Below are 13892 nucleotides of genomic sequence, written 5' to 3'. Positions count from 1 at the left end.
GAGAAAAAGATGTAATGAGGAGGCATGAGATGAAAGTAAGTAAAATAAAATATGTTAAAACTCTTACCCATAACATGGAGATTTGTAGTTGGTCAATTAAAAAGGTCAACTTAAAATAAATACTATACAACCATTATATACATACCTTAAATATTTCACGTTAACATAAAGTACATTAATATGTATTTAACAATCTTTTGATGGTAGACTTGCTTTAAAAATTTGAATCTACTAATTTCAGTGCCCTTTTTTGGGTAAATCATATCCTTTATACTTACACTAGTATATCCGTTTTCAATTTCTTAAGCTTTGTTTTTCAAGCTTTTCACAGTTTACATATATATTAAGAACATCAAAAACTCAAAAAAAATTCATGAAATGATGCTCCTTTCTAGATGTAACACAGTATGATTATAATGTGGTATATCCTTATTTTTTTATTTTTTAAATCTTTTATTTATTTATTTAATCATGAAAGACAGAAAGAGAGAGGCAGAGACACAGGCAGAGGGAGAAGCAGGCTCCATGCAGGGAGCCCATGTGGGACTCGATCCGGAACTCCAGGATCACGCCCTGGGGGCTGAAGGCGGCGCTAAACCGCTGCGCCACTGAGGCTGCCCTATCCTTGTTTTTTTAAAAAAAGGTTCCTGATTTCAACCTACTAAACTGACTTGATGACCCACAGATTGAAAAACTGCTTTAAAGGTAAGACAAGGGAACACCTGGGTGGCACAGCGGTTGAGCACCTGCCTTCAGCTCAGGCTCAGGGTGTGATCCTGGAGTCCGGGGATCAAGCCCCACATCAGGCTCCCTGCATGGACCCTGCTTCTCTCTCTCCCTGGGTCTCTGCCACTATGTGTGTGTGTGTGTCTCCCTCTCATGAATTAATAAATAAAATCTTAAAAAAAAAATGCAAGGGGCAGCCCAGGTGGCTCAGCCGTTTAGCGCCGCCTTCAGCCTAGGGGCGTGATCCTTGAGACCCCTGATCCAGTCAGGCTCCTAGCATGGAGCCTGCTTCTCCTGCCTGCCTCTCTCTCTCTCTTTCGTGAATAAATAAAATCTTTTAAAAAAATGCAAGAACTTAACAGAATCTTTTTCTTTCTTTTTTAAAGAATAATTAATTTATCTCTAATATTTTACAGCTCTTTTCATATCTAATTCAGCAGTATTTTTAGTCATTACCTTTTATCTACTCTTTTCAAAACATTCAACTTAAGTTTTCACAGAAACATCATCTCTTCTGTTTTCCTTAGCTTATATAATGATTTAAATCATGTAACTAAAATAAGTACCACCAGTTGGAACAGGCTTGGGAACACAAACAAGTCATGATCCTGTTGATCATACCATTCGACTAGTTGCAGCAGAAACGCAGAGACATACTGAAAAGTGTATTCAACATGCTGAAGGGCATCATGGTGTGTTTTAAGTAGAAATCCTCAAGGCAGCAATCTAATGAGTCATTTATTTAGTGTTAGTTTGTTAAGGAAGCTATCACAGCAGCTAGTATGAAGTGGCTGGTGCTTCTGCTCTTTTCCTTAATTTCTGCCAACATACGTTACTACAGTCATGTACGTAGCTCATCTATTGCTCAATCGAACATGTTGGCATCCTTTAGAAAACATATCATTACAGAACCCAATCCTGAATTTCTTAGTTGTAAAGTTTAAATTCCGCATAGCTCTACTAAAGTTTTACCATCATATTACATGTACCTGTCTAGTCTTCCTTATCATCCTGTTTATTTCTACAACTGTCTTTTCTTTGTTCTAGTTTAAAGAGTTTTTGCAAAGTCATTGATTTCATGCATGAGCACATTCAACAAATATTTACTAGGTGCTGCCAGGCAGTGGGATAGGAATTGAAGATACACTGCTGAGCCACAGAAAGCTTACAACTGAATAGAAAGAAATATTAAGCATCCAAAAACACAATCATCAAGTATGAAAATTCCATGGAGTAAAAGAATAGGTGACTACACAGCTTTAACACAAGCCTATAATTTGTCTTGACATCTTTGGCTAAAATTAGAGTTCTCCTACTTTAAAAACTGCATTGTGACTTTTTCTCTGATTCCATTTCTTAAACCCATGAAATACAGGCTTTTATTTTATTATTATTTTTTGAAACCATACGCTACTTTAATGATTCCCATCCATCCCTTTGAAGTATTAGGTTTCATCTATGATATTGGGGATTTGTGTCTTCTCTATGTCTCTCTCAGGTTTCATAAATGTGTGTGAAAATACAAGGGTAACAAGTATCTCAGAGTCTATGTGAGATATAAAATTTATTTTTTTATTTTTATTTTTTAAAGATTTTATTTATTTATTTATTCATGAGAGACACAGAAAGAGAGAGGCAGAGACATTGGCAGAGAGAGAAGAAACAGGCTCCATGGAGGAGCTCAATGCGGGACTCAATCCCAGAATTCCAGGACCAGGTCCTGAGCTGAAGGCAGACGCTCAACAGCTGAGCCACCCAGGCATCGCAGAGATAAAAAATTTAAAGACACATTCCTCTACTCAACTAATTAAAATGTTCTTTTGACTAACTGGATGTTACTCATATGCTTTAATAGTATCAACGGTATAGTAGCACCATTCCATTAACATTTACCGATTCCCAATCTAAAATATCTTTCCCTCCCCAAATCAACTCATGAAAAAGTCTACCATCCTATAAAACAGGTTCAAAAGCTATGACCTCAGATCTTCCTTTATTCCTCTCCTTGTCAGGTAACTATTTCTCTGAAATCCTATAGCAATGACAATCTCTCTCTCTCTTTTGTTTGAAATAGTTAGAAATTCCTAAGAATTTGTAAAGACTTTACCCAGTTTCCACACTGGTTACATCTTACAATATGCCATCAAATCCAGGCAAATGACATTGGTATGAAAGGTATGTATAGTTCTATGTCATTTTATTGTCACATGAATAAGTAGATCACATAACCACCATTCAAAATACAGAACTATTTCATCACAAAGAATTCCTTCCTGCTATCCCATTATAAGCGTATTCATTCCTCCCCTTCCGGCTATTCTGAATCCTTGACAACCACTAATCTGTCATTCATCTTTATAATTTTGTCATTTTGAGAATATGATACAAATGGAATCATAGAGTATACAACCATTTCAGATTGGCATAATTTTATTCAACATAATACCCTTAAGATCTAATTAAGTTGTCCCGTGTATCAACAGTTCATTTCTATTTACTGCTGAACAGAATATTCCATAGTATGGATGTACCATAATTTGTTTATTCACCCATTGAAAGAATTTTCAGTTGTTCCCAGTTTTGAGTTATTACCAAAAAAAAGGTGCTACGAACATTCACATTTGGGATGTACATTGGATCACAAGCTCCACACAGGGAAAAAATACTTGCAAAGGACATGTCTGGTAAATGACTTTCATCTATAATATGTAAAGCATATTCATGTATATATTTTTATGTGGGCATATTTTTATTTCTCTGGGATAAATGCACAGAAGTGATATTGCTGGGCCACATGGTAAGTGTATATTTAGTTTCTAATGAAATTTCCATATATTTTCCAGAATGTCTGTTACCATTTTAGATTCCCACAATCTATGAGAGATCCGGTTTCTCCAAATCTACATCAGCATTTGGTACTGTCATTATTTTTCACGGTAGCTGTTCTAACATGTAGTGACATCTCAAGTGGTCTCAATCTGCATTTCCCTAATGGCTAGTAATATGGAATGTATTTTCATATGCTTAATTTACCATTAGTATATCCTCTTCAGTGACATGTCTATTTCATTCTTTTGGATTTTCCTAAAAATCCATAATATCCCTTCTGGACTATTTACATTTTTAGGACTGAGTTTCATTGTTGTGTGTGGCGGGGCGGGGGGGGGGGCGGCGGGGGGTTGAGTACAGCTGACACATGTTACATCAGTTTCAGGAATATAACAGTGATTCAACAATGTTATGCTATGCTCACCACAAGTGTATCTATCATCTGTCATCATTCAATGCTAATACAATATCATTGATTATATTCCCTAAGCTATGTCTTTTATTCCTGTGATTTGTTCAATTCCATAACTGGAAGCCTGTATCTCCCGTTCCCCTTTACCCATTTTTGTCTATTCCCCCAACCCCTCCCCACTGGCGACCATCAGTTTGTTCCTGTATTTACAGATCTGATTCCACTTTTTGTTTATTGTTTCTTAGATTCCACATGTAAGTGAAATCATATGGTATCTTTCTCTGTCTGGCTTATTTCACTTAGCATAATACCTTCTAGGTCCGTCCATGTTTTCACAAGTGGCAAGATCTCATCCTTTTTTTAGTGGCTGGTTTTGATAAAGTCTAGTTTATCAATTTTTTTTCAATTTTTTTCTTTTGTAGGCTGTATTTCTGGTATCATGTTTTTGTTTTTAATTTTATTTTTAAGTTATCTCTACTCCCAACATGGGGTTTGAACTCACAACCCCAAGATCAAGAGTTGCATGCTCCACTGGTTGAAGCAGCTAGCTGCCCCTCTGATGTCATGTTTCTTTTTCTTTTTCTTTTTCTTTTTTCTTCTCTTCTCTTCTCTTCTCTTCTCTTCTCTTCTCTTCTCTTTTCTCTTCTCTTTCAGATTTTATTTATTTACTCATGAGAGACAGGCAGAGACATAGGCAGAGGGAGAAGCAGGCTTCATTCAGGGAGCCCAAAGTGTGGGCCTGGAACTCCAGGATCAGGCCCCCAGCCAAAGGCAGACACCCAACTGCTGAGCCACCCAGGTGTCCCTGGTATCATGTTTCTTATATGTTTTTTTTTCCTAGTGTGAAGATTAAAGGTTGGTTTTTGTTTTTTTTAAATCATTTGTCTAAAAGATTTTCCTTTCTCTGTTCCAACTGTTTTTGTACCTTAGTCACGTATCAGTCAATTATGCCTGTGTAGACCTATTTGGGTTTTGTATTCTGTTCCAATGATTAACATGTCAATTTCTCCACCAACATCCTCAGACCTGATTCCTGCAACTATATAAGTCTTGAAATTAGAGAAACTGATTTTCTCTACTTTCTTCTTTTTCAAAAATTTGCTAGCTATTCTAATTCCTTTGCATTCCCAAATTAATTTTAGAATAATCTTGTCTATTAAAAGTCATAGGGGGGATTCTGTTAGGAATTGCATTAAACCTGTGTATCAATTTGGGGAGAAGTGAACTTTCCTATGTTGAGTCTTCTAACATGCGAACACAGTGTATCTCTCCTTTTCCCTGTATGTTCCTTGACGTCTCCCACCAGCATTTGGTAGTCTTGGTACACAAGTCCTACATATGTTCTGTTGATTTAAAACTACATTTTTCATTTCTTTAGCAATTCATTTAGGGTAGGTCTACTGGAGATGAATTTGCTTTGCTTTCCTTCATCTAAGAATGTCTTGATTTCCCCTTCATTCCTGAAGGATGTATTTGCTGAATAAAGAACTTGGGATTTTTAGCTTTCGTTTTGTTTTGTTTTTAAAGATTTTATTTATTTATTCATGAGAGACATAGAGAGAGGCAGAGACATTAAGGAGAGAGAGAAACAGGCTCCCTATGGGGAGCCTGATGCTGGACTCAATCCCAGGACCCCAGGATCATGACCTGAGCCGAAGGCAGATGCTCAACCACTGAGCCACCCAGGTACCCCAATTTTTATGTTTCTGAATACTTGAAAAATGTTATGCTGCTGCCTCTTGGCCTCCTTGGTTTCTGAGGAGAAATCCACTATCACTGGAATTGTTTTTCTCCATAGGGAAAGGTGTCATTTCTCTTTTACGGTTTTCAGGATTTTTCTTTTGTCTTTAGTTTTCAACATTTTATTATTACTTCTTTGGGTTTATATTGTTTGGAACTTGGCTCAGATCCTGGAATCTGTAGGTCTGTGCCTTCTGACCAGTTTGGAAAGTTTTCAGCCAGTCCTGCAAAGCTTTCCAGCCCTGCCCCTATTCTTCTCTCCTCCTCTGTGGTCCTTCTGTCATAGTCTCATAGGTCTCTGTGCTCTCTGTTCATTTACTGTTCCATTTTCTCTTTCTTGCTCAGATTGGGTAATTTCCACTGTTTGACGTTCCAGTTCCATTGTTCTAGGTCCCCTCTATTCTGCTGTGAGCCCATCCAGTGAGTTTTTATTTCAGTTACTGTACTTTTCAGTTCTAAAATTTCTATTTAGTTCTTTAGATTTTCTTTTTTTTAAGAGATTTTATTTATTTATTCATTAGAGACACAGACAGAAGAGCAGAAACATAGGCAGAGGGAGAAGCAGGCTCCCCAGAGGAAGTCTGATGCAGGACGTGATCCCAGGACTCCGGGATCAAGACCTGAGCCAAAGGCAGATGCTCAACCACTGAGCCACCCAGGTACACCTAGTTCTTTATATTTTCTATTTCTTTACTGAGGCTTTTTGTTTCTAGGCTGAGACTTTATATTTTATTTTTCTTTTACTGTTTTGGTGAAAAAATTAGTAGCGGAAGTGCTTTAAAAATTATGGGAATATGTGGAAAAGACAGAGAAGCAAGTTTGAAAGGCCTCCCATTGATCAAATTTTGGACAATATGAACAAAATAAATAAAAATAATAAATTCTAACCATTACCGGGGTGCCTGGGTGGCTCAGTTCATTAAGTGTCTGACTTCAGCTCAGGTCATCTCAGGGTCCTGGGATTGAGCCCTGTGTTGAGCCTCGCTCAGTGGGGAGCCTGCTTGTCCCCTTCCTTCTGTGCTCTCTCTCTCTCAAGTGAATAAATCAAAATCTTAAAAGAAAAAAATTGTAACCATTACTCACAGGAATTCATGTTGATATAAATAAACAAGGAAAAGAGAAAGTTTTTCCTTACAGATTGCCAAATAATAAATATAGAAAGAATAACAGAAAATCAGCTTTTGGAAACTCTCATTATCATCATTATCAAAAGTTTAGTCAAAATACTCTATGTAGTGGGCAAAAATTTGATGATAAAAATTTACAGTTTCCCTACAAAATATTAAGCAATTAAAAGGAAAGACACAATTTTACAGAGGAAAAGCCTGGTAAACATCACCTTAATCAAGTGATCAAAGTTAACATCACTTGTCAAAGGACAAATCAAAATTGTACACTACCAGAAAAGATGGAGAGAACACATCACTTCTGTGATATTCTTGCCACAGATGCATAATCTGAACCTAATCATGGGGAACTATTAAACACAAATTTAAAGACATTCCACAAAATACATTTTCCAAAGTGTCATAGTCTTGAAAATCAAGGAAAGACTAAGGAACTATGATTGAAGAATACTAAAGAGATAGGATAATTATATGCTATGTAAAATCCTGGATTAGATACTTTTGCTATGAAGGGTATTTTGGGGACAACTTGTGAAATTTGAATCAGGTCTATGAATTAGTGGATAGTAAAGTGATACTGCTAATTTCCCACATTTTATGTTTGTATCATGGCTATGCAGATCATTATTTGTGGTATTATGTTATTCACTAAAGTACTGGGAGTGATTTAAAATCAAAATAAAACAATAGCAAAGAAAGAAAAGAAAAAAGGGGGAAGCGAGCAGCTAAACAAACTACCAGTGTTTTATTATTTTTCTAGTGGAGCCCTGCCCTCTCCATCCCTCAGAAATCTGATTGCAAGGTGCATATTAACACTGACAACACTACAATTCTTACAGATCATGAAATGCACAGATTATCTATGGTTAAAGTGCACCTGAAACAATTTAAACAATATTCTGATGGACATCTCAAGGTATGGAGGAGGAGTCCACATCTTAAGGCTCCACATTGCATGAATGGAAGTTCAGATTTAAACTCATATGCAAGCACTAAGAACTGAACAACTTTTCCACAGTTGGAAACACATCATATACCAAAAAAAGAGCTTGAAACCCATCATAACCCAAAATTCTATTAAATATTTTATTTATTTTTTAAAAGATTTTATTTATTTGAGAGAGAAAGCATGAGCAGGACAGAGAAGGAAAAGCAGACTCCTGGTTGAGCAGCGAACCCGATGGAGGGTGGGGGGAGGCTCGATCCCAGAACTCTGGGATCACAACCTGAGCTGAAGGCAGATGATTACCTGACTGAGCCACCCAGGTGCCCCTCTATTAAATATTTTAGAAACTCAGTTAATTTTGAATAAAATCTACCCAGACAAAAGGCAATATTAGTAAATATATATTTTTAAAGATTGATTGATTGATGATAGACATAGAGAGAGAGAGACAGAGACAGAGACACAGGAGGAGGGAGAAGCAGGCTCCATGTCGGGAGCCCAACGTGGGACTCGATCCCAGGACTCCAGGATCGTGCCCTGGGTCAAAGGCAGGTGCCAAACCACTGAGCCACCCAGGGATCCCCAGCAAATATATATTTTTAAGACTTTATTTATTCATGAGAGACACGGAGGGACAGACATAGGCAGAGGAAGATGCAGGCTCCCCATGGGGAGCCCAATGTGAGACTTAATCCCAGGACCTCAGGATCACAACCTGAGCCTAAGAAAGACATTCAACCACTGAACCACCCAGGTGCCCCAGTAAATAAATTTTATATATATTTTACGTTCTTTTAATACTACTATTTTACTGGCACTACTATGCAATCTAACTTTCCTACTTTAGAGACGTTGAGCAAAAGACTTATCATCTATTATGGGTTGAATTGTATCCCCCAAAAGATGTTAAAAGTCTAACCCCAAGGATCTGTGTGACCTTAGTTGGAAATGGGGTCTTTGCAGATGATCAAGTTAAGATGTGGTCAACAAGGCGGGCCCCAATCCAACACTACTGATTTAAACTCCTTATAGGGGATCCCTGGGTGGCGCAGTGGTTTGGCGCCTGTCTTTGGCCCAGGGCGCGATCCTGGAGACCCGGGATCGAATCCCACATCGGGCTCCCAGTGCATGGAGCCTGCTTCTCCCTCTGCCTGTGTCTCTGTTTCCCTCTCTCTGTGTCTCTCATGAATAAATAAATAAAATCTTTAAAAAAAAAAAAAAACTCCTTATAATAAGGGAGAATTTGGTCACAGAGACAGATACAGAGGGAAGATGCAAAGAAAGACATGAAACAGATTCTCCCTCATTGCCTTCAGAAGGAGCCAACACCCTGCTAATACCTTAATCTTGAATTTCTACCCTCAGAACTATGAGGTAAGAAATTTCCGTTATTCAAGCCACCCAGTTTGTGGTATTTTCCTATGGCATCCCTAGAAAATTTAACATAACATCTGAACCTTAATCTCTTCATTTGAAAAATGAAGATCATGTTATCACTCATGCTTATTTTTAAATTTAAAATGAGAATATAAATTATTTTTTAAATAACCAAGAATTATGAAAATGATAATGGTATTATTATGCTTTTGATAATTTAATAAATACCACTGTCAAAAATTTTCTGTTATAATAAAAAAATTTAAGTGATGCTCTTGAACATTTCTACTTTTTTTTCCCATTTTTAAACTTTTTTTTAAGGTTTTATTTATTTATTCATGAGAGACACAGATAGAGAGAGAGAGAGAGAGAGAGGCACAGACACAGGCAGAGGGAGAAGCAGGCTCCATGCAGGGAACCCGACGTGGGACTCAATCCCGGGTCCCAAGGATTTACAGCCTGGGCTGAAGGTGGCGCTAAACCGCTAAGCCACCAGGGCTGCCTTACTTTTATGTTTTTTAATTGACTTTTAATCCATAGGCCCAAAAATTCCCTTTGCTGTATATGGTAAAAACAGACAATTTACAACCATCTGAACATGGCTGATTTCTGCTTTTTTTCTCATGTTTTGATCTTTAAATAGCATTTAAGAAGTAGGATTTTTCTCTTCTAAAACCTTTTTTGAAAAACACTTTGTCAAGTTATAAATGACATATAAAAAGCTGTACATATTTAATGTATACAACTTGATAAATTTAGAGATAAGTATACACCTGTGAGAGTATAAACAAGGCCATAAACTTGTCCATCACCTCCAAAAGTTTCCTTCCCTCTTTTTTCTTCATTAAAAATTTCTGTGAGTGGCAAGAGCATTTAACGTAAGATCTACCCTCTAAGCAATTTTTTAAGCATAATTTTAAATAGTACAATATTGTTAACTATAGTTTTCTGAAAATTTGAAACTTGACCCCATCCCCACCAAAAACAAAAAAACCAAAACCAAAACCAAACAAAATCCAGAACACTGATCCCCTTATGGCCACATAAGCAATAAAAGAGCAATCCCAGGTAGTTGTGACTCAGAGCACTACAAACAACCAACAGCATTTGGTGCTGCCAAAGGCAGATGATGAAGGAATATGGTAGATCAATAAACTGAGCATCTAAACAAAATGCAAGGCTTAATTTTGTACATAGTACAAATTCTCTTTGCTCTACTTCCTGTACTTCTACACTTCCACTAAAAAACATGCCTAGTAGATGCCCAAAAGAGTAGAAATTCAGTATACGTTAGCTGTCCCAGCCCTGCCTCACTTCCTTCCCTTCTACTCAGATGATACAAAGTTGCAATATAAAAGTAGGGAAGCAACTTTGTAGTCTTCTCACAATGTCATAATACCAATAAGTTTCACACCATCTTTGCAAGCTCCAGTTAATTAGAAAGAATTTAACTAAAAAAATAAGGAAATTTGTCAATGTATCTCACCTTTTATAGAGTCCTAACATATGACTGCCCAAAATAGAAAAATACCAGGCAAGCTAATGTAATTTCTCATTTTGAATAGTACAGATTAAAATGCATGTAAATTACATTTCTTTGCTGTAAGTTCTCCACACTACCAGAAATAAAAGTTAACTGACATGAGGTACTAATAAAACAAATTTTTAGTATCTCATTGCCTACATTCTATGCATCCCCACCCTCTTTTGGCCAGGCAGGTGATGGTGTTAAATCAGTCAAAGATTCGTGGGGAAAGGTAAGTTTCAGGGTATAAGTCATGTTTTAAGGCAAAGATACACCTGGTCCGGGCAAACTCAGTATTCTGGGTACTTTACTAAAGAAGGAACTTCCTTTATATTTTCATCATTACAATTTCATTTAAGATAATAAGCTATTATTTTATCCCCAAGCAGTCAGACATTTGAAATGTATTAATTTTTGGATGATATCTTTGCTTTAACATTGTTTTCTTTCATTAAGATTTCTTAACCAATTTTGAAAGGTCTATTTTAAAAATCATTGCTCACTGATCACCTACAATAAGTAAAAATATGGAGACAAATGTTCAGTCACACAAAATATACCTTTGGACTTACTTGAGTTAGTTTAAGCATATGTTTAGAATATAAAAATATTTCATAAATACCTTTCTTCTTTAAAGGGGGTATAAGATCTATACCTCTAAATAACATTACAAAAATAGCTAATATGACTCCTATAGTTAAAATCATTACAGAGGAAGATCTGGTTTCTTTATACTACCTTAATGTGTCCCTAAAATGCTTAGATTTTTGGATGGGTGAATTATGAGAGGAAATTATTCCATAATCAGCATCAGTTAACATGTGAGAGGTTGGGTTTATAATTGTTTTTTTTTTAATTTTTTTTTTTAATTTTTATTTATTTACGATAGTCACAGAGAGAGAGAGAGAGAGGCAGAGACATAGGCAGAGGGAGAAGCAGGCTCCATGCACCGGGAGCCCGATGTGGGATTTGATCCCAGGTCTCCAGGATCGCGCCCTGGGCCAAAGGCAAGCGCCAAACCACTGCGCCACCCAGGGATCCCTATGATTGGTTTTAATTCCAAAAAATCAACAGGCTTTACAGCTTAGTAATGGGCTTTGAAGTCACAGAGAACTGGGTTTAAACTCCACTTATAACATCCTAGGCTATAGCACACTCTTTCTTTTTAAGATTTTTTTTTTTTTTAAGATTTTGTTTATTTATTCATAGAGACACACAGACAGAGGGGCAGAGACACAGACAGGGGGAGAAGCAGGCTCCATGCAGGAAGCCTGACGTGGGACTCAATCCTGGGTCTCCAAGATCACACCCCAGGCTGCAGGCGGCGCTAAACCGCTACGACACCAGGGCTGCCCCCTATTTTTTTTTTTTTTTAAGATTTTATTTATTCATGAGAGACACAGAGAGAGAGAGGCAGACACACAGTTAGAGGGAGAAGCAGGCGCCATGCAAGGAGCCCAACTCGGGACTTGATCTTTGGTCTCCAGGATCACACCCTGGGCTGAAGGCGGCGCTAAACCACTGAGCCACCCGGGCTGCCCTATATAGCACACTTTTTGAAAGACTCAGTTTACTCGTCTGCAGAGCAAGTCCAAAATATGCCCAAAGGTTCACTTCAGGCTTAAATTAAGTATATTTAAAAGGTTTAATGGTACCTAGAAGCTAATTAATGGCTGTTAATAGATAAAATATTTTATGTAGCATATATTAATCCATTTTGTCTTCTGTGTTCTTACATTAACATTATAAGTTTTATACAAGACCCATATGAAATGTCACTATGGGGGGACACCTGGGTGGCTTAGCGGTTGGGCACCTGCCTTCAGCTCAGGTCGTGATCCTGGGATCCGGGATGGAGTCCTGCATCAGGCTCCCTGTGAGGAGTCTGCTTCTCCCTCTGTCTATGTCTCTGCCTCTCATGAATAAATAAATCTTAAAAAAAAAAAATGAAATGTCACTATGGTTTATTCACTCTGTTGGGCATGTTAATTCTTTTTTTTAAAAGATTTTATTTATTTATTTATGATAGACACGAGAGAGAGAGAGAGAGAGAGAGAGAGAGAGAGAGAGAGAGGCAGAGACACAGGCAGAGGGAGAAGCAGGCCCCATGCAGGGAGCCCGACATGGGACCCGATCCCAGGACCCCAGGATCACGCCATGAGCCAAAGGCGGCGCTAAACCTGCTGAGCCACCTGGGCTGCCCAGGGGCATGTTAATTCTTATTTAAGGTACTTAAGGGATGCCTGGGTGGCTCGGAGGTTTAGCACCTGTCTTTGGCCTGGGGCGTGATCCTGGAGACCGGGGATTGAGTCACAGTGGGGCTCCCTGCATGGACCCTGCTTCTCTCTCTGCCTATGTCTCTGCCTCTCTCTGTATCTCTCATGAATAAATAAAATCTTAAAAAAATAAAAAAATAAGGTAATTAAAAAAATAAGAATTTTTAAAAGGCACTAGAGTAGGAATCAAAATATGTAGCCTCTGATCTAAATTCTGATCTCAGCTATACATCGGCTGGCTGAACTTTCTTAAGCAAGTTACTTGATCTAAGTTCAGTTAGGTCATCTGTAAAATGGTAAAATGTAGGTTTAATATTCTGATTCCTAGATTAATTTTATAAAACTATTATTTATAAGTACTTTTAAATAGAGAATACTTAACAAAATAATATATTTATGCATCCTATTTACATTAATGTCACAACTTTTTCCAAAAAAATCCAAAAAACCCCACAACACCCAAGAGTACCTAACCTAAATACTAGGGCCAATCCTAGAATATTTTCTGTTGCTGGCTAGGGCATAGGCATTCTAAGCATCACTCCATCATATCAATAAATATCAAATAAATTTCAGAGTTCATATCATATATATAAGTCATTTTTATAGTCATTCCACAAAATTAAAGGCAATCATCACAAACACCTGGATTTATCAGAGGCTACTAAATTAATAGCTTTTAGGAGCAGAAAATATTTACCAGGTATAGAAAGACTGCATTCTTTCTTTGAATTGATTCATTGAAAACTGAGAGTAGTTTGGTAATTAAAAAGGCAGGAAAGCTCTTCTTACTTTTCCAGTCTATGAATACAAAAAGAGAAAAAGGCAAGACTGAGTAAGCTGTATAAAATAACCTAACACTTCAAGGGGGAACAATTATACACAGTGGGGAACACTGGACTACCCATCAGGGTGTGTTTAGCTGCCTAAACAT

At 37.4% G+C, this 13892-nt stretch overlaps 1 protein-coding gene across 2 annotated transcripts in view; it reads right to left on the bottom strand.

The window, feature by feature from the left end:
- The window catches only part of POU2F1 (POU class 2 homeobox 1), a 175299-nt gene that overhangs the window by 82252 nt on the left and 79155 nt on the right, over nucleotides 1-13892 (bottom strand). Inside the window, exon 2 of one of the 2 annotated variants that reach the window (XM_072732919.1) lies at nucleotides 13659-13759. The exons of the other annotated variant lie outside the window; for it this stretch is intronic. The gene's annotated coding sequence lies outside the window, so the exon portion shown is untranslated. The remainder of the gene's footprint in view (nucleotides 1-13658; nucleotides 13760-13892) is intronic. 2 annotated transcript variants of the gene reach the window in all.

This window comes from Vulpes vulpes, chromosome 13, assembly GCF_048418805.1.
Source record: "Vulpes vulpes isolate BD-2025 chromosome 13, VulVul3, whole genome shotgun sequence".
NCBI lineage: Eukaryota > Metazoa > Chordata > Mammalia > Carnivora > Canidae > Vulpes > Vulpes vulpes.
Note: the sequence above shows the minus strand (reverse complement) of the source record. Positions and strands in the feature narration are given on the sequence as shown.